Source organism: Lepisosteus oculatus, chromosome 14, assembly GCF_040954835.1.
Source record: "Lepisosteus oculatus isolate fLepOcu1 chromosome 14, fLepOcu1.hap2, whole genome shotgun sequence".
NCBI classification, from domain to species: Eukaryota; Metazoa; Chordata; class Actinopteri; order Semionotiformes; family Lepisosteidae; genus Lepisosteus; species Lepisosteus oculatus.
Genome location: NC_090709.1, coordinates 15,542,304 through 15,567,193, shown reverse-complemented (window position 1 = coordinate 15,567,193; position 24,890 = coordinate 15,542,304). Strand labels below are relative to the sequence as shown.

The window sequence follows — 24,890 nt, the reverse complement described above, 5'->3', positions numbered from 1 at the left end:
CTCCAGCAGAGAGAGGGAGATGTGTTGATGTTGCAGGAGTGTGCTTTAGCCTATCAAGAGAGGTATAAAAGCTTTGAAGATAGGTGGGATAAAGGGCCTTCTGTTTGGTCAGGGGACAACAACAACAGAACCTCTGGCGTGGCCATTCTTTTCAAAGGATTGGCATTAAATTGAAAAGTATTCAGAGGGTCATAGATGGCAGGTTGCTGTGTGTGGATGTGGAATGGGGGACCGTTAACCTGCGGCTAATCAATGTGTATTGTCCTACTGACGTGGGAGGAAGGGTGGAGCTACTCAAAGCACTCTCTCCCCTATTGTTATGTAGCACAGACGTGATAGTGGGAGGGGATTTTAATTGTATCTTAGAGCACACAGACAGGCAGTCTAGCTCTCCGATAAAATTGGATTCCAGCTCACTGGCCCTGCAAAACTTAGTTCAAGACTTTAAACTCTCAGACACATATAGATGTATATATCCCACAACAGCAGGATGTACATGGTCAGGGAGGAATCAGAATTGACTATTGCTTTGTCTCAGAGAGAGTGAAAGTTGTTGGGGTCACTCTTCAGGCTGTCTTCTTCTCAGATCATCAGGCTTTAGGGTGTAGAGTGGAACTCCAGGGTGGGACTGTCTTTGGCCCAGGCCTCTGGAAACTCAAAACAAAGCTGCTAGAGAACGAGGGGGTAGTATCCCGCTACAAGGAGAGACTATCACAGTGGCTGTCCTTGCAGTGTCTGTACGGGTCAGTAGGAGAGTGGTGGGAGGAGGTGAAGGTGAGGACAAAGGCCTTTTTCATGGCTGAGGGAAGGAAGGCTGCTGCCAGACGGAGAAGAGTGCTAGCCAGGAAACAGAGGCAGCTGCAGCGTCTCTACACTAGACAGTGGCTTCGATGTGCTCGAGGATATCACCCTTTTAAAAAAGGATGTCCGGAGCATAGCGGAAGAAAGTAGTCGAGGAGTGCTGTTAAGAAGAGTGCAGTTCTTGGAAGAAAATGAGAAGTGTACTCTCTTCTTTTTCAGGAAAGTGGTAGGCTCCAAGTCTGTCATGGAAAGTGTAGTTGATGAGGAGGGAAGAGAGAGTACAGAGCTGAGTGCTATCCTCTCCTGCATCGAGGCCTTCTTGTCACGGACGTCCAAGGGGACTAACCGTGGGGAGCAGGAGGGCGGAAAAAGACCCATATGCGTAGCGGCGAGACGGGAAAAAGGCCCGGGCTCATTAGTGCAAAGAGTTCAGGAATGCCGTATAGAAACCTGTGCCCTCAGGGAGCGGACGTGGGGCGCCCTGGTGCTAGGCGGGTCTCAGGACATCCGAACGTCAGTGCTGAGCGAGGACAGAGTGCAAGACCCTGAAATATTTAGCCCAAGGGAAAGAGAGGAACAGGAAGGACAGCAGACCAGAAACTAGGGACAGGACAGAGAAGGACCGCCCTCTGGCTGCAGAGGGCGTGACACTTCTACTCAAGACTGTACAGCTCTACAGAGGTAAAGGATGAAGAAATTCATTTTTTTACCTCAAAGCTAGAAAACGTTTTGAGTGAAGAAGATAGGGAAGTACTTGAGGGGGATTGGACAGTAGAAGAGCTGAGAGGCTATGGAGAGCTTACAGAAGGGGAAAACTCCGGGTGCTGACAGGCTCCCTAAAGGGGTGTCTGCTTTTACTACTTGCACGAATGAAGGCAAAAAAAAGCCAATCGATGTAAACGAACGGCGCTTTACAGAGGAGTACTGCCTGACTGGATCATTGATGAACGACAGAAGCCACTCCGACCTCTTCTCGGTTTTCTTCAATGACTTACTAAGGATCTTCTTCACATTCGACCATGCAGGGGAAGCCAGTTACACCAAAGCAAACGCATGAAAATGCATTTCAAGCAGAGACCAGGAGGGACTTGTTTACACCGAGAGTGGTCGGAGAATGGAACAATGCGCCCAGCCCTGTTGCTGGAGCCGATTCTTGATGAGATCTTGGGCTCACTAAGAGGCCCCCGCTGGATGCTAATCTTTCTGTTGTTCTTGCAGGTCCTGCGCTGCTTTTGAGCCAACAGAGCTCGTCCTGGTCTGTCGGCACAGTGCAATTGCAAATGATCGGCTCCGCGTACAGAAGGAACGTGCGTTTGGTACAAGAGTGCATGAAGGCACCGGAAATACATTGGGAACAAATGACCGGTCGCTCAAGACCTCTGTGAAGTACAGGAGCGTGCAAAACGAGGCTGTTTCCGCCCAGGCTCGAACCGGGGACTTTTCAGGTGTTAAGCTGACGTGACAGCCGCTACACTACGGAAACCTGCAGGTACTGCTGCTTGTGTCTCGCTTGCGTTTCAGGCTGAGAAAGGGAAGCGTCACTTTAGGAAGGGGGCGCTGCAGAGAGGAACAGAGGGCTCAATGAAACAAAACGCTGAAACCCGGGATCGAACCAGGGACCTTTAGATCTTCAGTCTAACGCACTCCCAGCTGAGCTATTTCAGCAGTGTGGAAAGCACACACCTACCTGCTCCAGCCTTCCTGTGTTGCGGCATGAGCGCACCAAGAGGAGCGGGAGAGTGTTGCAGGAAAGTCACTCAGAAGGAAAGCCACCCAGCTGTGCCCTCTGAGCTCTGTCCAGCGCATCTTCCTCGCATGGACTCCTGCCTGCGACGGGCAGGAAACAATTAGCAAGAACAGAACGACACCCCATGGTTGTCTCATGACCACACCTTAGGTTGTGACACGTGCAGGTGTGAGGGGTTGCCGGGCTACTTTGGAGCAGAGCTTGGGCGGAGGGGGGGGCGGGAAAGCAGACAAAGAGATGACACCTCAAGGTCTGCACGATCACAGCTCTCCGCCGCCCCAGGCTTCCGCTCGATAAGCTACTGGACACACCCGCCCCTCCTCACACAGACCGTGGAAAAGCCCCCGAGTGGGAGGGCTCTCTCTTCCTCCCAGGAGCTCTTGGACACGACGCACAGACAGGGTGCGGGGAGCCGCCGCCTGCAAACACGGCTCCAGGCAGGACTCCACTCCGCAGGAGCCGCAGAGCAGAGGAGATGAGGGCAGCTTAGCTCCTGTGCAGAGACCTGAGCTGTTGTTGCTGCGGACGCTGTCTTTTCTGCACTCGGGGTAGGAGTGAATGTTGAGTTGCCCTTAGAAATGAAGCAGAGCACTTCAACGACACAGGTGTGTGTGTGTGCGTGCGCCCTGGTGATTCTGGGAGACAGATCGAACCTGGGCTAAAAGAGAGGGGGCTTAGCCCTCTTCCATTTGCTAGTTCAAAGTTGTACAACCCATTTGTATCTGCTAGGCGGCGCAGTCGTCGTGCACAAAGAACGCTTTGACAAGCTTCAAAAGCAAGTCATTCCGAGTTGGTCGTTTGTGTTTTCAAAATGCTGAATTGCTGCGAAATGCTGAAATGATCTCACGGCTCCTCGGATGTCATTTCTGCTCCGCAAAGGAATCACAGCAAGTGTCGCCTTCCAGCACGGTGGGTCGGGACACGATGCTGGGGGTCGGAGAGTGCGATGTCTTCCTCATTAGTATAGTGGTGTTGTAACAGAAAGAATAAGGTTCTTGATCCCGAGATGAAGTAAAACAGATAAGTTTATTGCATGCAAGGAACAATAAAGCCTAAGTCTTGTTTCCCGCAAGAAACAACAAAACCGAAGTATTGTTCCCCGTACCGGTACAAACTTTTGGGTTATATAGTATCTTCTTCTCCGTTTCTGACGTCACTCGGTCTGATGGTAAAGAGGGGGGTTCATGGTATTTGGCCAGTTTACGAGGTCCTGGCCAAATGGTCAGTTTAAGATGTAGCGGCGAGGCTTATTAATAAGGCAGAATTAAGTGTTTCTGAGCTTTCCCAAATTAGGCCTCATTTCTCTGTTCATCTCTGTGGTGCAGCCACAGAGAAACCATGCAGGCTGATTTAGGGTTCCTTTGATAAAAGACAGCTCCCAAAGGGGGATGCACTTAGCTAAGCCTGGCTATCATGATCAATGGTCATCCATTGGCGCCTATCTGTCTAGGGAGTGCCAGTTGAACATCTGGACTGCATTACTAAGTGTCAGGTGTAAGTGACTCATATCTCACCTTGATCAACCAATCAGGGACTGGTAGGGCCGAGTAACCCACGTGGGACTCTGATGCCCATGGAACTTTCAGCCTATCAATGAGCTGAAGTTCCTCCAGGTAAAAACAGGCAACACAGAGAGCCTGTGAGATTCAGATTCAGTAAGATTCTGAGGAGAATTCTAAAGGGAATTCAAAGGAGAATTCCAGGGCAGGACGGCCCAGGAGCAGAAGGCTCCCAAGGGCAGTACATTCTCGCAGCGCACCTCCTGACCATCCTGAGACTCAGCCCGGACAACCACGGAATGGCCAGTGTGTCCGAGTACAAGAATTTTCCTTTGTTCTAAGAGTCTGGAGTGGAGGTTGCCAGAGAGTAACCAGCAGCAGGCCTCGTGAACAGGTCAGAACTGTGGACAGCTGAATCACTATTCAGAACTAGCTCTTCATCAGGAACGAACCGGTCCTCTTCCTGACTTGCTGGGACCCACAGTCATCTTTTCTCCTGTGCACAAACTGTGCTAGTTAAAGCCAACACTAACTAGCCGGTCAGTGAGCAACAGCAGCGCACCGTCGCAAGCCGCACAGCACAGCCTGGCACCGAGCCAGAGAGCGCAGATTGGACAGCAACAGCCTGCAACTGTTTCTTTGTGCCGCAGGAGATCTGAATCCCCAGAAATTGGATGAGTATTCAACTTCACTGCATTACAGCTCGAGAATTCAATTGTTATCCCAACCAGTTGATATCAATTGAATTCCTAAAAGTTATGTACTTGTTTTGAGTATCTAATGTAGAAGTTGTAACCAAGTTCACTTTACGAAACGGTCTTAATGAATGATATACTGAACGTATGTCCTCTTGATATGTGTAACTTTTTGTAACTGACCGAATATACCTTTTGTATTCTGATAACCCTCTCGATAAGATCTGTTAGTTTTACATGCATATTCTATGTATTAATAAATGTATCCTCGTGTATTAGTACCTGTGTGTGTGTGTTGGTTGAGTTATGTCGCATGGTTGGACTCTAAAGCCATCAAAAGAATCAACTTTGTGATTTACTGCTACAATTAATAATTGTCTCAGTAAATGCCCAAACCCTACAGAACTGGTGCCTTCAGAGAGCCACTACATTACATTTTGGCTATGGCAACATTACATATTTGGCGTCCCTGTGCCGGTTTTCTTACAATAGTATAATAAAATCTGTGCATGCATTACCTGTTATTCAGCTACTAATACAGATAACATTAAACTTCAGTATTAAGATATTACACTTTTATTAATAAAATATGTATTGATAAAATTCCTTGTGAATAATTGTAGTGTCTGGAAAGCAATTGTTACTTAATGACAATATTATTTCCACTACATTCAGGACAGTTCCAATTAAATCTATTGTTCTGCTTAGTCTGCTTAGTCTCCTACTTTAGTAATGTCTAATGGGCAGCAGCTGTTATTTTAGGTTTGTTGCAATTGAGAACAGGTTTGCTACAGAGCTGCTGACAAATTTCAGCAGCCAGTTTGTTGCAACTGACCCGTTGTAGCTACCAATCAGCAGCAAGGAGAAACAAACATTAGTTTTGCCTTTTTTTAAAAAAAAAGGAAAACAGAGTAGTAGTTTATGTGGTAATTTCAGGTACAATGTATGAACTAAAGTTAACTAGTCCCACAGTAATGCGTGGCATCCTATCAACAGAAAAAAAAATAGTTGTAACTCGAAAAAACAACAAACACAAAACAAGAAGTCTCCCGGGAACCTAGGTAAATCCCTGTAGTAATCTAGCAACTATAAAAAAACAACCAAACGCAACAACTTTAAAAGAAAAAGAACATTAAAAACAAATCTGGGGAACAACAAAAACACAGAGTCTAATGCGAGAACGTTTTCAAGTCTTCAGTGCTCCTCTCGTCTCAGTAGACCTCTCTCATATATTTCTGTACAGGTCAGCTGGAGGTACACAGCTGATGGTAATTTAAGTAGGGAGCTGGGTCAGCATGCATGGGCTTCAAAGGAAAAAGTCAAGGTTTATTCCATGCTGAAAAGAAAAGGAAACACAATGTTTCAGCTGTGGAGCCTTATTTGATTGTGACTCGAAGTAAACCTTTACTTCTTCATTTGATGTTGATTTATCTCCATCAGATACCTGATAGTATCTAAACTTGACAGTTGCTTTCAGTAGCTAAAGACACTGCTCCAGGTGAAGCACAAACTCACAGCCTCGGTATAACTCTGCTGTGCACTGTTGTATAAGTACCGCGTGCTGACCAATTGCACCACTGGAGCTGTGCAAGGTGTGCAGAGACACAGGGTGAAAACGGTTTCGGTTGTGGATCCATCTATACATGGGGAACACTAAATTAGCAAGGAAAATACAAGAAAAGAAACTGAAAGAATTGTGCTAACAGCAAAGGGGGACGGAGGGAGGTGGTCAGATAAGTAAATCAGCCTCGCAGATTATTTGTATCGACATTTTTTGAGTCAATCGGCAAACAGATTTCTCTTCATGTGCCTTAAACTGTGCAGTTTGTATCTTCGTTGTAGATAGGTTTCTTCAGAAGTCCAGTAAACTGACAATAATGGAGAACTAGCTGACGCACCCCGTCGTGAAGACCCTCTGTAAGGTGATTACACGTTTCATTTTCAAGTCGTCTCCTTTACACGCAATTGCAGCCCGGACACTGAGAGAAAGCATGAGAAATGGCTCCAATTTCAATGTGAAAGCGCAGTACAGGCTCGATGGCTTCAGATCTCCCATCAATCAAATAAAATTGCAGTAAAGCGATCTATATATGACTCTGAAGTACTGGGAAAGATGATTATTTTGAGCATGCCTCCCAGGGTCTGCTACGAGGCTGAAGTTACAGTAGCTTCTTATTCGCCAGCTTCTTATGCGTGTTTTTCGTTCCACCTTAAATGGTGCTGCTGTGATGTTATGTCACCTTTCGCCTGTAGATGGCTCTCTTCAATCTGTACTAATCCGGCTGGAATACTGTAGACATCTTCACTGAAAGGGAATATCCAAATAGCGACTGTCCAAATTATATTTTTGTATGGAATTTATTTCAGAAAATCGCAAACCAATTTTAAAAACTCACCACAACACGGACTTACACTGGGAAAAGGTGATTGCACTTTCTGCTTATTGCTACAGCCTTCCCCCCGATTATGAAAATGTCTCACAGTTCTGACACCAACGTTTGGAAGACAATGTAACAGACTATCAAAATCCTGAAGTACAAGAAATTTTAATTCACCAGTTTTTTAAATATGACCCTCTGATCCTGGCATGTCAGAATACATTTCGAAAAAGTGTGGCACGAATTGCACGAATTGCAATGGCACAAATTGTTGAGAATATCACTGACCTTGCCGATATTTGCAGGGGATACGAATGTATTGCACATGTTGAACTACAACAAGTAAAAATTGAGCTCCTTAGTCAATATCACCGGGAATGTCCAATAATGACGAACATCAGTAGCTTCAAGGAAACTTAGACTCGCACATGGAGTTTTACCTTCGAATGGAGGGTGGGAGAATTCATTTATACTCTCGTTGCTCATTAGCTAAAATATTTTAAAAATATGACACAGATTTGTTTGAGAAACTTGTAATCGCCTTAAAGAGAGTCTTCTTGGAGATGTGCACCAGCTAGCTCTCCACTGTCAATTGACAGGACTTTAGAAGAACATGTTCTCATACAACCAACATACAAATTACACATCTTAAGGAACATGAAGAGAAATCCGTGTACTAAATAACATAAAACTGTCGCTGCAACTTATCACCAAGCTATATGTGTCTGACCACCTCTTTGCTACTTTGCAGCGAGCACAAATCTTTCTGTTTCTTCATCGCTATTTTACTGTCTCCATCCCCTATGTGGAGATGGATCCACAGCCGAAACTTTAGGTCAGTTCCTGTTACTCTGTCCGATTGAAAGAGCTGTATTAAAGGCACTCCCATCTCTGCAGGAAAGTTATTGCTGCTCTCAACACAATATACTGCAGCCAAATATAGCGATACTGTCACTGCCTGTGGGCCACGTGTTCCTGCTGTCAGTCTATTATGTCATGTTCATCCACACCCAGAAACATTACTGCTGTAGCACAAGAGTTATATAGGTGCAGTCCATAAAGCAAAAATCTCTTAATCTCAGAACTGTGGGTTCAGTCCCCCACATTGATTAAAGCTTAAAACTACAGCAGCAGGAGTAACAATAATGGCAACAACATGTTTGGAGTTCGGCATTTCATTTATTCTGCGGAAACATTTTATCGGAATGAATGAATTGCCCGAGATAAAAGAGTAATTTTGGCTTCAGATCGTTTTTACAGAGCATTGCGGCGTTCTGTTCATGCTGACTACACGCTTTAAATTTGTCGTTTACTGCAAGCGTTGCTTTTCCAGGTTTTTCTGAAATTCCTCGCATTTGAGCCAGCACTAAAGTATTTAATTCCCGTCGCTGAATACATCGTGGAAACGGTATTTTCAACAGAATGCTGTCACACATGAAATCTTTTCGTTATTCGGTTCTGAAGTTTGAAAATGAAAATAAAACGGGGGTCACTTCATAGGCTTGAAAGAAGTCCAAGCAGCATAAAAACCCGCGAATTCTCACAAAGGCTGCACCTTTCTTCTGCTGCTGTTATAAATCAGCCTTAAACATTTGGATGCATACCTTACTGCTGCTAATCACATTCACGTGTTTACAAAGCTTTTTTCTGTCCGTTATGTTTTTGCTAAGCAGTTTCTCCGTTTTCCTCGTACTGTGATTGTCAGCGAGCACAACAAGACTGAAACAGTGTAAAGGCAGGTAAAAAAGACAGGGTAAAACGCCTGATTGTCGGGAGTGGGATTTGAACCCGTGCCTCTATTTGGAGAGTGAAACACAAAGCTTAAAAGACACGAAGTTGTGAATTTGCTGTTTTAGACCGCTCGACTATCCTGAAGAAATAGGTGCTGACTGCACCAGTTGCATCCGATTTTCCGTAATTTTAGGACGATTGATACGACTGGACTAACAATTTGTGACGTTTAGTATGACATGGAAAACGGTACCGGAGCATTCGGGTCCCGACTACCAGACTCAGAAACAGTTTTTACCCCCGCACTATCAAACTATTAAACTCCCAGCCTCTCTCGCTCACTCCTCACCTCTCACCTATGATCTGAACCTCACAGTGCCTTCTTTCTTACCAAAAACCCAAACACACATTGAAAATCTACCTCTACCATACATGTCAAAAGCTCACTCCCCATCATTTCTATCCCTTTATTTCATTCTTTTGATGCGTGTTTTTGCACATAACCTGTTACCTTTTTGTTGTTTTGCACGCTGCCTGTTGTTTTTTGCACATTGGCTGTTGTCTCTGTCTTTCTTTTGTTAAACAATTGTATTGTTGTTGTGTTTTTTTCTTTGTACTACTTATGTCCGAGAGCTAGCTAAATAGCATTTCGTTATACCATATACCTGTGTATGAGTATAATGACAATAAACTTGAACTTTAAACTTGAACTTGAACTTGACATAGTCTTGCAGGCAGTATATTATTTTATCGTTTACTTGTTTAAAAAAACACGGTCTTCTCGTTCCTAAGTCAGATTTTTAGTGCTTTCGAACGTTACTTCCAACCTGGACTGACAGCTCACCCGATCTGTTTGTGATCAGACCATGGAGTTGGGGGCTGTACCAAGCGCACGTTTCTTCCCAATGCTGAGGCGATCATTCGGAAGATGGGTGTGAAGAGAAACAAGCTTTGTCGACTAAAAAACAAGGCAGGATATGCAAGAATACTAATCACTGGCGACAGTTATGTTCTCTTACTATTGAGATCCCTACATTGCGAGTTTTTTTAAGACTTTGAAACTAAAGGAAAGCGGTGACAAATGAAACTGGCACAGGTGGGGATTGAACCCACACTCTTCGGTTTACGAGACCGACGCCTTACCACTTGGCCACCGCGCCTTCGTGTAAGCATGGGAATAAGGTTGTTCAAATTATTTTTTTCTGAATCTGGTTTACATCGCCAAATGTAAACCGGAGGCAGCAACAACAATAAAAGGGATACTTGTCCTTAAACTCGGACGTGATGTTCTGCAGACATGTGCACAATGTCCTGTTTTCTTGCAGTGAAGACATTTTGCTGTTCACGCTCCGCATTCATCTGCTTTGTGCATTGTTAGTCCGCACCTGTAACATGTAATGTCAGCCGTCCCCTGTTCTTCTATTTCTCTAGCATGACTGTGTCCTGCTGTTCGGCTTTTGTTTGTAATGTTTGAGCGAGCGCCCCGTTTAGTGTCACTTTGTCACTGTGGTCAGAAAGCATTCTTGATTCTGCTTGAGCTGCTTCATGAATTCTAGCGACTGTAAGAGCTCTTTCTAGTGTCAGCCCTTCCTCCTGCAGCAATTTATAGTATCTTATGTGCACATTTTTCCACAAGTTGATCTCTTAACATGTCAGTTTCCAATACTCCAAAGTCACAAGATTTAGCCAGTTCTCTTAGTGCAGTCACAAAAGCATCAACAGATTCGTCCTGAGACTAAGTTCTCTGCCTAAATTTATGCCGTTCCAAAATCACATTTCTCCGCGGTGTAAAGGAAGCGCCTAAGGCAGCTACAGTCTTTTTCTCCAGGGAGGTTGGCGAAAATCCGCTGCACGGGAGCCCCGATACAGTGCAGTAATGTAGCACGTCTCACGGCATCCTGAGCTTCTGTAGATCCACTGGCTATTTAAAAAAAATCTGTACGACCCCATCCATATCTTGTATTCCGTATACAAATCCGGGGCTCCGAGGTTCAGTAGAAGCGGTGGAAAAAGCTGGGCATAAGCAAAGCTTCTCGGCGCGGCTACCATATCTTCCATGGCGCAAGCTAAACGAAAAGTCCGTAAATTCAGAAGTTCGTTTCTAACAGCAAGAGAACTAAAATCTGAACTGCACTCGCTTTGAGTCCGTCAAGCACTCATCTCTCGTCGCCTTCAATGTTGTGTATCTTAATAAAGAGACGTTTTTATATTATTTTAACTATTTTATTAACTACACAGATCACGCCCTTACACCATATATTCCTGCCTTCTACTCTCTCGTTCTGTTGTCTGGCGATGTCTACTCACTATACTACATTTAGCATGACTTCTTGTTGCAGTTGAGCTCAAAGCTGGAGATGATCTCCATATTCTACCGCACTATCTAGTCCGAAAAGTAGTACACAGTACATACTTTTTTAAGTGAAGTCAGGTTGTTAAAAAATTAAACCAGCGCCCTGTCACAGAAATGTACCCCAGTCTCCCGCGCAACAAGCGGGGGTACACAGCACTGTACTAACGAGGAGCGCTTGTCTGCAGCTGAGCGTCAGCTCTGTTTACTGTCAGCAGTCATTGCCTCATTTCCAAAGACTTTTTCACCTGCTCTCAGCTTTTAAAGACAGTCATAAACGCTCAAGAAGTAATTCATGTCAGTTGGAAGTCTGTTTCTGTTGTCTCAGCTCTTGATAAAGAAAAACCGTGCGTGGGAGACTCCCTCTCTGAAGACGTTTGCCGTCCCCCTGCGAGGGAGAAGAGCCATCAATCACCGAGGCAACCACTGAGACAGTTAACATTAAACACGTGAAATGCGAGATGTTGTGATTTCTTCCCCGCTTAAGGCTTCTATTGTTTCTACCCTAACGAGAAAGACCTCTTTATTAGAAGTGAGATTTTAACAAACGTCTCCAGGGTTAACTGCGACCTGAACGCAACGCCTTAGACCACCAGCCATCTTGCCTGTGGTACTAAGAGCAGCACTCAATAAAAATGATCAGAAACCGAAAGCGCTTCTTATGCGGATCAGTATATTCCGATTCCACTGGTTCTGCAGAAGAAATAAGAAAAGCCGAACTCAAAGCACTGTGTTGCCATTACGGGTACTCTGCAGCTGCTTTAAGATCTACTCACACCGTGTTGCCATTAAGGCTACCTAGTTAAAAAAAAAACTTATCGTCATCTTTTTGAACGTGATTATTAGACACCCGTTAAATCTCCACCGAGGTATCTTGAGAGATCTTCAGCGAGCGAGTATTAAAAAACTACGTCGCTTCCAACCTCTGCTGTCACTGTAAACTCGGACGTGATGTTCTGCAGAGTTGCAGTGTGCCTTTCCTCTTGTCGTATTCAAGAGTACTCACTGTGTGAGCTCCTCACTGCGTGTTCTGTACTCTACTGTGATTTAATTTAGATGATTACGTGGAATAGAGTGACAAGATCTACTTGAACATTTTCGGTTTGTGAAATGAAACTAAATACACTTCTGTAAATACAAGTAATGGACATTTAAAATAACCACAGTACAGCTAGAACAGTGAAAGATAAAAGACTATTTAGAATGACATTCACAATAGATTTAAGAACAGCACATCCGCCCGAACAGGGACTTGAACCCTGGGCCCTCAGATTAAAAGTCTGATGCTCTACCGACTGAGCTATCCGGGCTCTGAAAGAAAGTCGACACTGTCGGGATCCTCGCAAGTCACGTGTCTCTTGTTCCGAAGCGCAGTCATACCTGACCCGTCTGGAATGACCACTGACAGACTTTATCATGAAGCGACGGCATCACTCCCAGTAGAATGAGTGAGAAATACAGCATGACATGGGTAGTTAAGAGGCTCCCACAATCCATCTTTCCTCACATTACTGATTTTTTTCAATAGCATTTGGACCTTTTTTCACATTCAGATTTTTTTCTCATTTAATAAAATCTTTTAATCAACAACATTAAAAAGAAAACAAATGGAACATTTTTTGGAACAATAATTAAAAAAAAAATCTTTCAATGCCTTGGTTGTATACGTGTGCACACCCTTTATAAAGGGAGTTGCAACAGTGCTGAAATGTAAAGAGCATTTCTGTAGAGAAAACAGCATTTTTTCTGCCTTGATGTTAAGCTTAGGGAGCCTGTCTTTTAGAAATTCTATTTCTTCACACCCTGCACAGCCTCCCGACAGACTAACGAATATTTTTGGGAGAAATTGGCTCACACACCGGAAGACACTAACGTTTATTTACGTTAGAGTATGTGAATAACAGTTTAACCGAAAAAGTTTGTATTTGTGATTTTGTTAAAATTTAATAAATCGTCTATCATCAGTAAGTAATTATTAAGAAATTGTTTTATTTCATAAACTAAAAGACAATTTAGAGAGTTTATAGGTCATAAACGTCGCTTATGTTCTTTTAACTCTAGCGTTCAGGATCCAAACCCAGGTGCGGACGGTTGTGTTTCTTGAATCTCTTGTAATCATCAAAAGTCGATGTGTAGTCCTTCAGTACTTTCTCGAGTTGTGCCATGGATATTTTATACGATCAATACTTGTCATGCTCTTTTGCATTTTCCTTAACTAAATTAGTTCAAATAATTTAGGATTTAACAGAACTAAATGAGGTACATTTAAAACAGCAGCGCAACTCTGCAGCACGTCGAGTGTGCCTGCATTTAATTGTGTAAACCTGGCTCTCTCTGAACACGAGCAAAGAGTTCTCACTCAACAGAAGATTGCGATGTGAGTACTGTAATATAAAGCACCTGGAGATGCCAGGGATTGAACCCGGGACCTCATACATGCGAAGCATGCGCTCTACCACTGAGCTACATCCCCGATGAAAAAGTTTATGGAACAGACTTAGAAATGTGCAAATGCTCACTGATCACACCACTCACGAAGAATGCCTGCAGTTTCCCACTTTCGCGTTTCTTCTACTACAGAGTAAATTCATAGGAATGAAAAAATAAGGAAGGAAAAATAATCGCATCGAAGCTTCAAGAGGCTGGGCACAAATTAATCTGTTATTTTTGCATCCAGTTACATGGGCGACGGTGGTTGATTCCCAGACGGGGGAGTGCTTTTTTTTCTACCTCCTTACTCGACTGCCCTTCAATTCTATTTTATTTGAAACCTATTTGCATCTTTTAAGTGCTCTTGATTAAACTATGCATAGAAAAACAGCAGTACTGATGATTTAACGTAAAAGGGTGAAACAACGCCCCAACCACAGGAATGGTAACAGGAAGGATCGTGTTCTTATTTAATATGTCCTTTTGAGATGTCTTGTCAATGCACACAGGCGGTAGAGCTGAATAATTTACTTTTAGTTCTTTCTATACCTGGAAGAAAGGAGCCGACTTTAACTTTAAGAGGCAAAAATGACACCTTGTCAAAGCTAATATTTATTAAAATGACATCACAACAAAAGAGTGGAGCCTTGAGTGAATAAAGCCTTGAGTGGAGCCTTGAGCTTTCATTGGATGTCTGTGTCTCCATAACTTTGTAGGTGAGAGAGAGGATTGTGATAATTTGCAGGTGCTTCTCGGGAGTGCGTTGGTGGTACAGGCGCCTTCCAAATAATTGAGTCAGTTTTTTAATCCCAGCCAGTGCAAACCCAAATCTTTTCAAGATAATCTGTGGTCCGCTAACACATCTTTTGAAACACTACAACAGGTAACACCCCGTGTGAAACATCATGAGCATCTATTAAACCTCTCTACCTACCCGTTCCTCACAGAGACATGACGAGGGTCTAAAGGGACATTTTGAGCCGTAGAAACATTTTAGCATTCCGTACTTTCCTGTGCAGTCAGGCCAGTTCCACTTTAACTGCGCCCGACAACGGAGGTCGTTTTGAAAACTACGAGAGTAAAGGAAGAGTAAAGGATTGGAAGCTAGGGAGTTTCAGGTCTGTGTTTTTATTATAGGTTCTCAAATCTGAATACCTTTTCAAGAAGTATTTCAGAATCCCAGTCAAATCCAGTACGAATGCTGCATAGATCTGCATTGTACAATTAGTATACTGTTTGTCCGTTGAATCAAACACGCCTTATGAAGCATTTCTAAAACAGGAGAGATTGTTAGGGAATGCGTCTTCCTGTAAAAATAAAATGACTTCAAGGGCACTATAAGCAGAGGTGCTCTACAGAAGAACTATAGCCAGAGATGCCAAAGAGGTCGAGATTTCACCACGTGAGAGAAAGCATCTCAGAAAACGAAGTTGCGGTCATTTCCACGCCTCATAAAACCACTAGGTCAAACAACAAGAGCTGAAGAGCCGCTGTTGAGAGTAACACGGCCGAGCGCTCTAAGGAGCTGGCTTAAACCTCCAGCCTCTTCAGGAGCATCTGTTGGAGTCACACTGCTACAGTGTATCGCCTTGTTAAGTATCCCTTTTATTGTTGTTGCTACTTCCAGGCGATGTAAACCAGATTCAGAAAAAAAATAATTTGAACAACATTATTCCCACGCTTTTTCGAAGGTGCGGTGGCCAAGTGGTAAGGCGTCAGTCTCGTAAATCGACGATCGTTTTATCAAACCCCACCCGTTCCTATTTCGAAGTCTTCAAAAAAACTTGCAATGTAGGAGTCTCAATAGTAAGAGAACATAACTATCGCCAGTGATTAGTATCCGTGCATATCCTGCCTTGTTTTTTAGTCGACAAAGCTTGTCTCTCTTCACACCCATCTTCTGAATGATCGCCTCAGCATTGGGAAGGAACGTGCGCTTGGTACAGCCCCTGACTCCATGGTCTGATCACAAACAGATCTGGTGAGCTGTCAGTCCAGGTTGGAAGTAACGTTCGAAAGCACTAAAAATCTGACTTAGGAACGAGAAGACCGTGTTTTTTTAAACGAGTAAACGATAAAATAATGTACTGCCTGCAAGACTATGTCAAGTTCAAGTTCAAGTTTATTGTCATTATACTCATACACAGGTATAAGGTATAACGAAATGCTATTTAGCTAGCTCTCGGACATAAGTAGTACAAAGAAAAAAAACACAACAACAATACAATTGTATAACAAAAGAAAGACAGAGACAACAGCCGATGTGCAAAAAACAACAACAGGCAGTGTGCAAAACAACAAAAAGGTAACAGGTTATGTGCAAAAACATGCATCAAAAGAATGAAATAAAGGGATAGAAATGATGGGGAGTGAGCTTTTGACATGTATGGTAGAGGTAAATGTTCAATGTGTGTTTGGGTTTTTGGTAAGAAAGAAGCAATCAGCACACATTTTTTTCAGGACAGTCGAGCAGTTTAAAACAGCAAATTCACAACTTCGTGTCTTTTAAGCTTTGTGTTTCACTCTCCAAATAGAGGCACGGGTTCAAATCCCACTCCCGACAATCAGGCGTTTTACCCTGTCTTTTTTACCTGCCTTTACACTGTTTCAGTCTTGTTGTGCTCGCTGACAATCACAGTACGAGGAAAACGGAGAAACTGCTTAGCAAAAACATAACGGACAGAAAAAAGCTTCGTAAACACGTGAATGTGGTTAGCAGCAGTAAGGTATGCATTCAAATGTTTAAGGCAGATTTATAAAAGCAGCAGAAGAAAGGTGCAGCCTTTGTGAGAATTCGCGGGTTTTTATGCTGCTTGGACTTCTTTCAAGCCTATGAATTGACCCCCGTTTTATTTTCATTTTCAAACTTCAGAACCGAATAACAAAAAGGTTTCATGTGTGACAGCATTCCGTTGCAAATACCGTTTCCACGATGTATTCAGCGACGGGAATGAAATGTTTTAGTGCTGGCTCAAATGCGAGGAATTTCAGAAAAACCTGGAAAAGCAACGCCTGCAGTAAATGACAAATCTAAAGTGTGTAGTCAGCATGAACAGAACAACGCAATGCTCTGTAAAAACGATCTGAAGCCGCAATTACTCTTTTATCTCGGGCAGTTCATTCCGATACGATGTTTCCGCAGAATAAATGAAATGCCGAACTCCAAACATGTTGTTGTCATTATTGTTACTCCTGCTGCTGTAGTTTTAAGCTTTAATCAGTGGGTATGTAATGTTGTAAAGGGGCTGGACTACTTTGTTCAGTCCAAATTCCACTATGTGAATTTATGCTTTTTTAATATAAGCATTAACAATACAATGCGTGCTCAAAAACCGTTACTTATAAGCTTAAGAAGCGGCAGTGTTTTGACAAAGTGTGGTATTCGAACAGAAAATGCTGAAGTGTTTAATACTTGCTTGTGAGCAGATCTCCCTCGATTTAGACAAACTCTTGTTCGGCCGATGATTTCAGATCAAAATCTGAATCAAGTGGAAAGAAAGCTGAATTACGCTGGGTACTGGGTATCACTGTTACGCCATCAGGTCATGCTAGGAGGATTGGGGGGATGAAATTGACACAGAGGGACCCAATGTGGGGGCTGAACCCACAGTTCTGAGATTAAGAGATTCTTGCTCTATGGACTGCGCCTATATAACTCTTGTGCTCCAGCAGTAATGTTTCTGGGTGTGGATGAACATGACATAATAGACTGACAGCAGGAACACGTGGCCCACAGGCAGTGACAGTATCGCTATATTTGGTTGCAGTATATTGTGTTGAGAGCAGCAATAACTTTCTTGCAGAGATGGGAGTGCCTTTAATAAAGCTCTTTCAATCAGACAGAATAACAGGAACTGACCTAAAGTTTCGGCTGTGGATCCATCTCCACATGGGGGAAAGAGACAGTAAAATAGCGATGAAGAAACAGAAAGATTTGTGCTCGCTGCAAAGTAGGAAAGAGGTGGTCAGACACATAAAACAGCTTGGTGATAATTTGCAGCGACAGTTTTATGTTATTTAGTACACGGATTTCTCTTCATGTTCCTTAAGATGTGTTATTTGTATGTTGGTTGTATGAGAACAGTTTCTTCTCAAGTCCTGTCAATTGACAGTGGAGAGCTAGCTGGTGCACATCTTCAAGAAGACTCTCTTTAAGGCAATTACAATTTTCTCGAACAAATCTGTGTCATATATTTTTTAAATAGTTTAGCTAATGAGCAACGAGAGTATAAATGAATTCTCCCAACCTCCATTCGAAGATAAAACTCCATGTGCGAGTCTAAGTTTCCTTGAAGCTACTGATGTTCGTCATTATTGGACATTCCCGGTGATATTGACTAAGGAGCTCAATTTTGACGTGTCGTAGTTCAACATGTGCAAAACACTCGTATCCCCTGCAAATATCGGCAAGGTCAGTGATATTCTCAACAATTTGTGCCATTGCAATTCGTGCAATTCGTGCCATACTTTTTCGAAATGTATTCTGACATGCCAGGATCAGAGGGTCATATTTAAAGAAACTGGTGCATTAAAATTTCTTGTACTTCAGGATTTTGATAGTCTGTTACATTGTCTTTCACACGGCGGTGTCAGAACTGTGAGACATTTTCATAATCGGGGGGAAGGCTGTAGCAATAAGCAGAAAGTGCAATCACCTTTTCCCAGTGTAAGTCCGTGTTGTGGTGAGTTTTTAAAATTGGTTTGCGATTTTCTGAAATATATTCCATACAAAAATATAATTTGGACAGTCGCTATTTGGATATTCCCTTTCAGTGAAGATGTCTACAGTATTCCAGCCGGATTAGTACTGATTGAAGAGAGCCATCTACAGGCGAAAAGTGACATAACATCACAGCAGCACCATTTAAGGTGGAACGAAAAACACGCATAAGAAGCTGGTGAATAAGAAGCTACTGTAACTTCAGCCTCGTAGCAGACCCTGGTAGGCACGCTCAAAATAATCGTCTTTCCCAGTACTTCAGAGTCATATTTAGATCGCTTTACTGTAATTTTATTTGATTGATGGGAGATGTGAAGCCATCGAGCCTGTACTGGGCTTTCACATTGAAATTGAAGCCATTTCTCCTGCTTTCTCTCAGTGTCCGGGCTGCAATTGCGTGTAAAGGAGGCGACTTGAAAATGAAACGTGTAATCACCTTACAGAGGGTCTTCACGACGGGGTGCGTCAGCTAGTTCTCCATTATTGTCAGTTTACTGGACTTCTGAAGAAACCTATCTACAACGAAGATACAAACTGCACAGTTCAAGGCACATGAAGAGAAATCTGTTTGCTGATTGACTCAAAAAATGTCGATACAAATAATCTGCCAGGCTGATTTACTTGTCCGACCACCTCCCTGCGTCCCCCTTTGCTGTTAGCACAATTCTTTCAGTTTCTTTTCTTGTATTTTCCTTGCTATTTTAGTGTTCCCCATGTATAGATGGATCCACAACCGAAACCGTTTTCACCCTGTGTTTCTGCACACCTTGCACAGCTCCAGTGGTGCAATTGGTCAGCACGCGGTACTTATACAACAGTGCACAGCGGAGTTATACCGAGGTTGTGAGTTTAAGCCTCACCTAGTGTCTTTAGCTACTGAAAGCAACTGTTAAGTTTAGATACTATCAGGTATCTGATGAAGATAAATTAACATCAAACGAAGAAGTAAAGGTTTACTTCGAGTCACAATCAAATTAGGCTCCGCAGCTGAAACATTGTGTTTCCTTCTCTTTTCAGCATGGAATAAACCTTGACTTTTTCCTTTGAAGCCCATGCATGCTGACGCAGCTCCCTACTTAAATTACCATCAGCTGTGTATCTCCAGCTGACCTGTACACAAATATATGAGAGAGGTCTACTGAGACGAGAGGAGCACTGAAGACTTGAAAAAGCTCTCGCATTAGACTCTGTGTTTTTGTTGTTCCCCAGATTTGTTTTTAATGTTCTTTTTCTTTTGAAATTGTTGCGTTTGTTTTTTTTTCGTAGTTGTTAGACAACTACCGGGATTTACCTAGGTTCCTGGAAGACTTCTTGTTTTGTGTTTGTTGTATTTTCGGGTTACAACAATTGTTTTTTTCTATTGATAGGACCCCACGCATTACTATGGGAGTAGTTAACATTAGTTCTTACATTGTACAGTACCTGAAATTACCACATAAACTACTACTCTGTTTCCATTTTTTTGACAGGCACAAGTGAAGTTTGTTTTTCCTTGCTGCTGATTGGTAGCTACAATGGGTCAATTGCAATAAACTTATATTCAATAAACTCCGCTGAAATTTGTCAGCAACTCTGTACTAAACCTGTTCTCAATTGCAACAAACCTAAAATAACAGCTGCTGCCCGTTAGATGTTACTGCATTAGGAGTCTAGCTTAAACCACCTCTTCATAGGTTTTAAGCAACTCAGTAGCGGACTAAGCAGAACAATTGATCACATCAGAACTGTCTTGTAATGGAAATAATGTACTCATTAAGTAACAAGGTTATGCACCACTTGCTTGAAAATTATTATTATATTTAACGACAAAAATTTGCAGACACCACAAATATTTATATATATAAATATTAACACGTATTTATTAATAAAAGTGTTATTTATTAATAATTAACTTCCATGTATATCTTTATTAGTAGCTGTATTACAAGTAATGCATAAGTCTTTATTATAGTTAGTTTTCAGTTATCCTGGGGAGGGAAGAGAATGGAAATTAAGGAAATAAAAATTTAAAGGGCTTTTAAGTCTTCAATGTGTTCTGTCATAGCTGTGTGTTGTCATATCTGGGTGTTAATTTAGTATATTTGTTGTATTATTTATTGTGATTTGACACTAAACTTGTTTTTCTCAGGAGAAAGCAGTAATATTTTTTTTTTAGTTTTTTGAGGGTACAGAAAATTGTATTGTACGGCCAAATGTAAGGTTACATTAAGAAACCCTTATTGTTACCTTTTGCAACGTTGTTTATTTAAGACGGTTCTTCAGAATAGTGTCCCTTACGTATCTGTGACTGTGGTCCCACAATAACGGTGCTGAAATAGCCGGAATGTGTGGGAAGAAGATGGAGATGGAACAGGAGGCTTATTCAGTCGATAGAAAGGTTGTGTAGGACTGAACACACTACGGTTATGGTATTGGGTTTAAGAGCATTACAATCCTACAGTCTCCTGATCCATAATCAGATGCGTTATCCAGTGCACCACTGGCCCTTGTACCGCATTCCTCAAGTGCACCACTGTGAGCTTGCGCCGCTACAATAATACATCGCCCCAGTCCAAATTTTCTCAATTAGGTGTACGTTTTCTATGTGTATTTAGTTAAACAGTCTTTCATTTTGTCTGTTTTAAAAATTGCATCTCTTTAAAACAGACAAACGAGTTTATGTGTCGCGCTGAAATTCACACATGAGGGAATTCAAACGAAAGAAATCACAGAAAAGATATCGCGCTTAAAAAGAAATCCAGAGTGGAGATGCTGGTGATAGAAAACGATGCATGAGATGCTTTACCTCTGAACTAAACTCGGCTCTTTAATTGTGTTAGGAAGAGTGAATAGCCAACAGTGTACATTTTAAAAATCAAAGCAAGACAATGAGACACGAAGAGAATTCGGAACACGAGCGTCTCCTTCATTGTTTAATGAGCTTTTAATGAACGCCTAAGTGAAAGACAAATTCGCTATTTTCACTTTGTGATTAAAAAACACTTTTATCACGTTAAGCACTCCTGATGGTGTCGAATAGTTCTCTTTTCTACCCTCATCATTTGAGGATCCCCAGCTAAAATATCTTTTTAAACTACAACAAAATTGCAATATTTTGAATACTATTTAAGTTTACATAGTCACATTCCCGTGATATTGACTTAGGCGCTCAATTATTAACTTCTTGTAGTTTGACTTGTGCCAAAAGTTTGAAATCTCTGCAACTATCAGGATGCTTAAGGACATCCAAAGAAACCCCATCACATTTAGGGGAGACGGTGTTGAGGTCGGATTAATTTGAAATGCGTCTCTGGGGACTTTTGATTTACCAACGTTATGTTTAACTGAAGGATACGCTGACTGACTGTGCCATAGAAACTAACGCACATCACCTTTCTTCTACATTCACAGGTTTTTGGCTAAAGACAAAAAAATCTTTTTCGTTTCCTTGCCAGCTGGCAGTAATTCCTCTGCACTGACAAAACAGATGAGTATTTTATCTTTTGCAATTTGTATGGATTTTTTTAAAAACAAGTTGCTCCAAAAATTAAATGAACACTTCCATTAAATTTAATGTAGAAGCATGTTGCTGTCCATAATGATAAACTGTGTGGCAAGACAGGCACCACTGGGACTCAACCCCAGGATCTCCTGTTTACTAGGCAGGCGCTTTAACCAACTAAGCCACAGCATTCTCGCATCCTAGTGTTAATCCTGCATCAGCAGGGTCAGCTTGTCGGCACGCCCGTCTCCATTTGGTGGTTTGAGCTGACGTTGCCATGACGTTGCCATTAAATGCGACCGAGAATACTCCAACCAGAGAACTAAGCCATGGCATTGGCATCAGATATCCCTTTTACAGCCACTTGGACACATCTCAATTGCTCTGAGACACCTGCATTCAGTGTGCGCTGAGCCTGCTCGCTGAGCAAGTGACGAGAAATGGCTTATGTCAAAGGAGTTCAATATGCTTTTTATGTTCAATGGGCTGTCCACTACAGCTAACACTGAAGCGCAGCACAGGCTCTGTGGTTTGACATCTCGCAAGGTAAATGTTGAAATTGTAGGTGGAAGAGGAAAATTACCCTTGAGTATGGGGAAAGAGGCCAACTCATGTCCGGAGGGGGATAAAGTGTGTATGGAGGTGGCCTAGTGGTTAAAGCACTCTTCTCTTAGTACATGATACTCTACACAAGTAGGTTTGAACCCCATCCTCCTCGAGGAAGGGCTTTGACACATTTTGACCTTTTTAAACTTGGTGTGCTTTCGTTTCGTTTCTTCGCTCCTGTACTACAGCAATAATATTTCTATAGGTGTATGATCATGGTAGGCTGACAGCAGGAACATGTGGCCCACAAACAGTGACAATATCAGAGGTGTCTGCAGTGTGTTGGTTTGTGAGCAATGATAAAATAACTTGACATGGAAGCAGGTGTGCCTGCATTAATACAGCTCCATTGAGAGGAAAAAGTAACACAAGAACCAACTTAAATTCAACAGCACGTTTCTGCAGCTGAAAACGGAACCTACTCCACGTGATGATTGAGCTCACAACCTTGGTATGACTCCACTACAAAAGCACCACAACCTGACCAATTGCGCTACTGGAGCAGCACAGCACAGCAGCACATTTTCCTCAGTGCACTCAAACAGTGCTTCTTCCCTAGCCTACCAGCTTCAAGACTTTTTTAAATCGATCAAAGATTAATTGGAAAAGGTTTGTTGATGGGTCAGGTGGGAATCACACCCGGATTCACTGCTTGCAAGGCAGCTATGTTCATCATTATACCCAGGACTGGCGCCAGGGGAATGATCTGTAGGGGGGGGTCTGAAATCCTGAGGGGGGCAGTGATATTTTGGTTTAAACGGAGCCGTTGCAACCATCCAAGTGAATTCTCGTAAGCATGCCACTGATTAGTATTTCATGTTAGAAGATAACGACAAGCAATCTGGTATTTAGTGATAAAGAACAGTTCCACGTTCATCAGAACTCACGTGATTATTTTTGCCTGGAGCATCAACCATATGTGTTCATTTTTTCAACAACATCAACGGTAACGAGGATCTGAATCATTAAGAAATCATTGTAAAACCAACAGAAAGTACAAACTTCTATAACTACAGTCCTAGTTATATAACGATTGTAAGTATAAGGATAAACTACTGCAAGCCATTGGTCCACCTGAGCAAATAAGGTCATAATAATGTTGACACCCCAAAACATAGACACTATGTAACGTGCTGTTCCTGGATGGATAGCCCCCTGCACATCAAACAGTCTGATGTAGTAACTGTGAATTCGGGGTTAGTATAGTTATCTGACCATTGACAAAGTACAACTATTTTTTACGGCTCAAGTTCAGTAAGTGAAAGTGTTCAAAAACTTTTTATCCAAACCTTTTATCCAAAACTGAGGGGGGTGGAACTGTTCAGTTGAGGGGGCGATTTTGACATGCCAGTAATATTTTCACAAAACGTCCAAGAGTTATGAAAACACTTACTTTATGTATAAAGTACATTGTGTACACACTGTAAGTTCACAACGCGAGAAATACTGCTCAATATGGGATCCTGTCCAGGAATATCAGGGCTGTAAGGGGGTCAGATCTATAGATGTAGTAAACACATTAGTGGAGACAGTGTGTCTGTTCTCTGTATGAGAGCCGGACAGGAAGAATAATCTGTGGTCTGGGAAGAAGAGACCCTCGTTGGAAGAGCGACGCTTCTCACAGGAGAGAATGAAAAAAAAATCTTTTTCAGGGACGCTGATTTTTCTCCTTGGGGGAATTAAAAGCACTTACGGGGAGTGACCTTGTGGTGCAACGGTAGTGCATCTAATACCACATCAGAAGGTTGTGTGTTCGAATCATGTCGAGATTGGCTGATGTATGTTCAGGTTCAGCTGGTGCCGAACCCGGAAATTATACCATGCAGTTTGGTTTTATCTGTACACCACATAGATAATCTAAATGAAATAACAGAGCAGTACAGAACACGCATTCAGGAAATTACACAGCAAGTCATTTTGAACACGACAAGAGAAAGGGCACACTACACATCCGTGAAACATCACGTCCGACTTTAGAGACAGTTACATCACAGAATGGAAGTTTCAGGCCCCTTTTTCATTACAGGTTCAAACTAACCTGAAAGTTACAGAGTTTTAGGTCACTTTTGTATTAAAAAGTGTCTGAAGCCTGTAAATATAATTTGCCCTTTTTTAAATTGTGGATGAAATCCAATCCCATGTACCAAGACCTTACAGTATATTCATGTTAATTAAAATGCTATTGGACATTAGCTGGTGCTTTTTGTAACGATTTGCTATTTCATGCTGGAAAGAAGGAAACCTGACCAACGTTTGCTTTCAGGTGCGGTTCATTCACATAATGGACATCTATTTCTGAGTAGCCTGATTTAAAAACACACGAACCCGGTAGAAGTCGAACCTACAATCTCATGATGCAAAATCAGACGCGTTATCCATTAAACCACTGGCCAATCATGTAACTGAATTGCACCATGGTAAGTTCAGCGCTGCAACTAGTAATACACCATCC

General features: G+C 42.4%; 4 non-coding genes across 4 annotated transcripts; all 4 read right to left on the bottom strand.

Moving 5' to 3' along the window:
- Positions 1-2,393: 2,393 nt before the first annotated feature.
- On the bottom strand, positions 2,394-2,466 carry trnaf-gaa (transfer RNA phenylalanine (anticodon GAA)). The gene has a single exon. It is a non-coding gene; the product is annotated as a tRNA-Phe (tRNA).
- A 7,473-nt stretch (positions 2,467-9,939) lies between these two features.
- On the bottom strand, positions 9,940-10,011 carry trnat-cgu (transfer RNA threonine (anticodon CGU)). The gene has a single exon. It is a non-coding gene; the product is annotated as a tRNA-Thr (tRNA).
- Positions 10,012-12,438: 2,427 nt separating this feature from the next.
- trnak-uuu (transfer RNA lysine (anticodon UUU)) lies at positions 12,439-12,511 on the bottom strand. The gene has a single exon. It is a non-coding gene; the product is annotated as a tRNA-Lys (tRNA).
- A 1,091-nt stretch (positions 12,512-13,602) lies between these two features.
- Positions 13,603-13,674, bottom strand: trnaa-cgc (transfer RNA alanine (anticodon CGC)). Its single transcript has one exon. It is a non-coding gene; the product is annotated as a tRNA-Ala (tRNA).
- Positions 13,675-24,890: the final 11,216 nt, after the last annotated feature.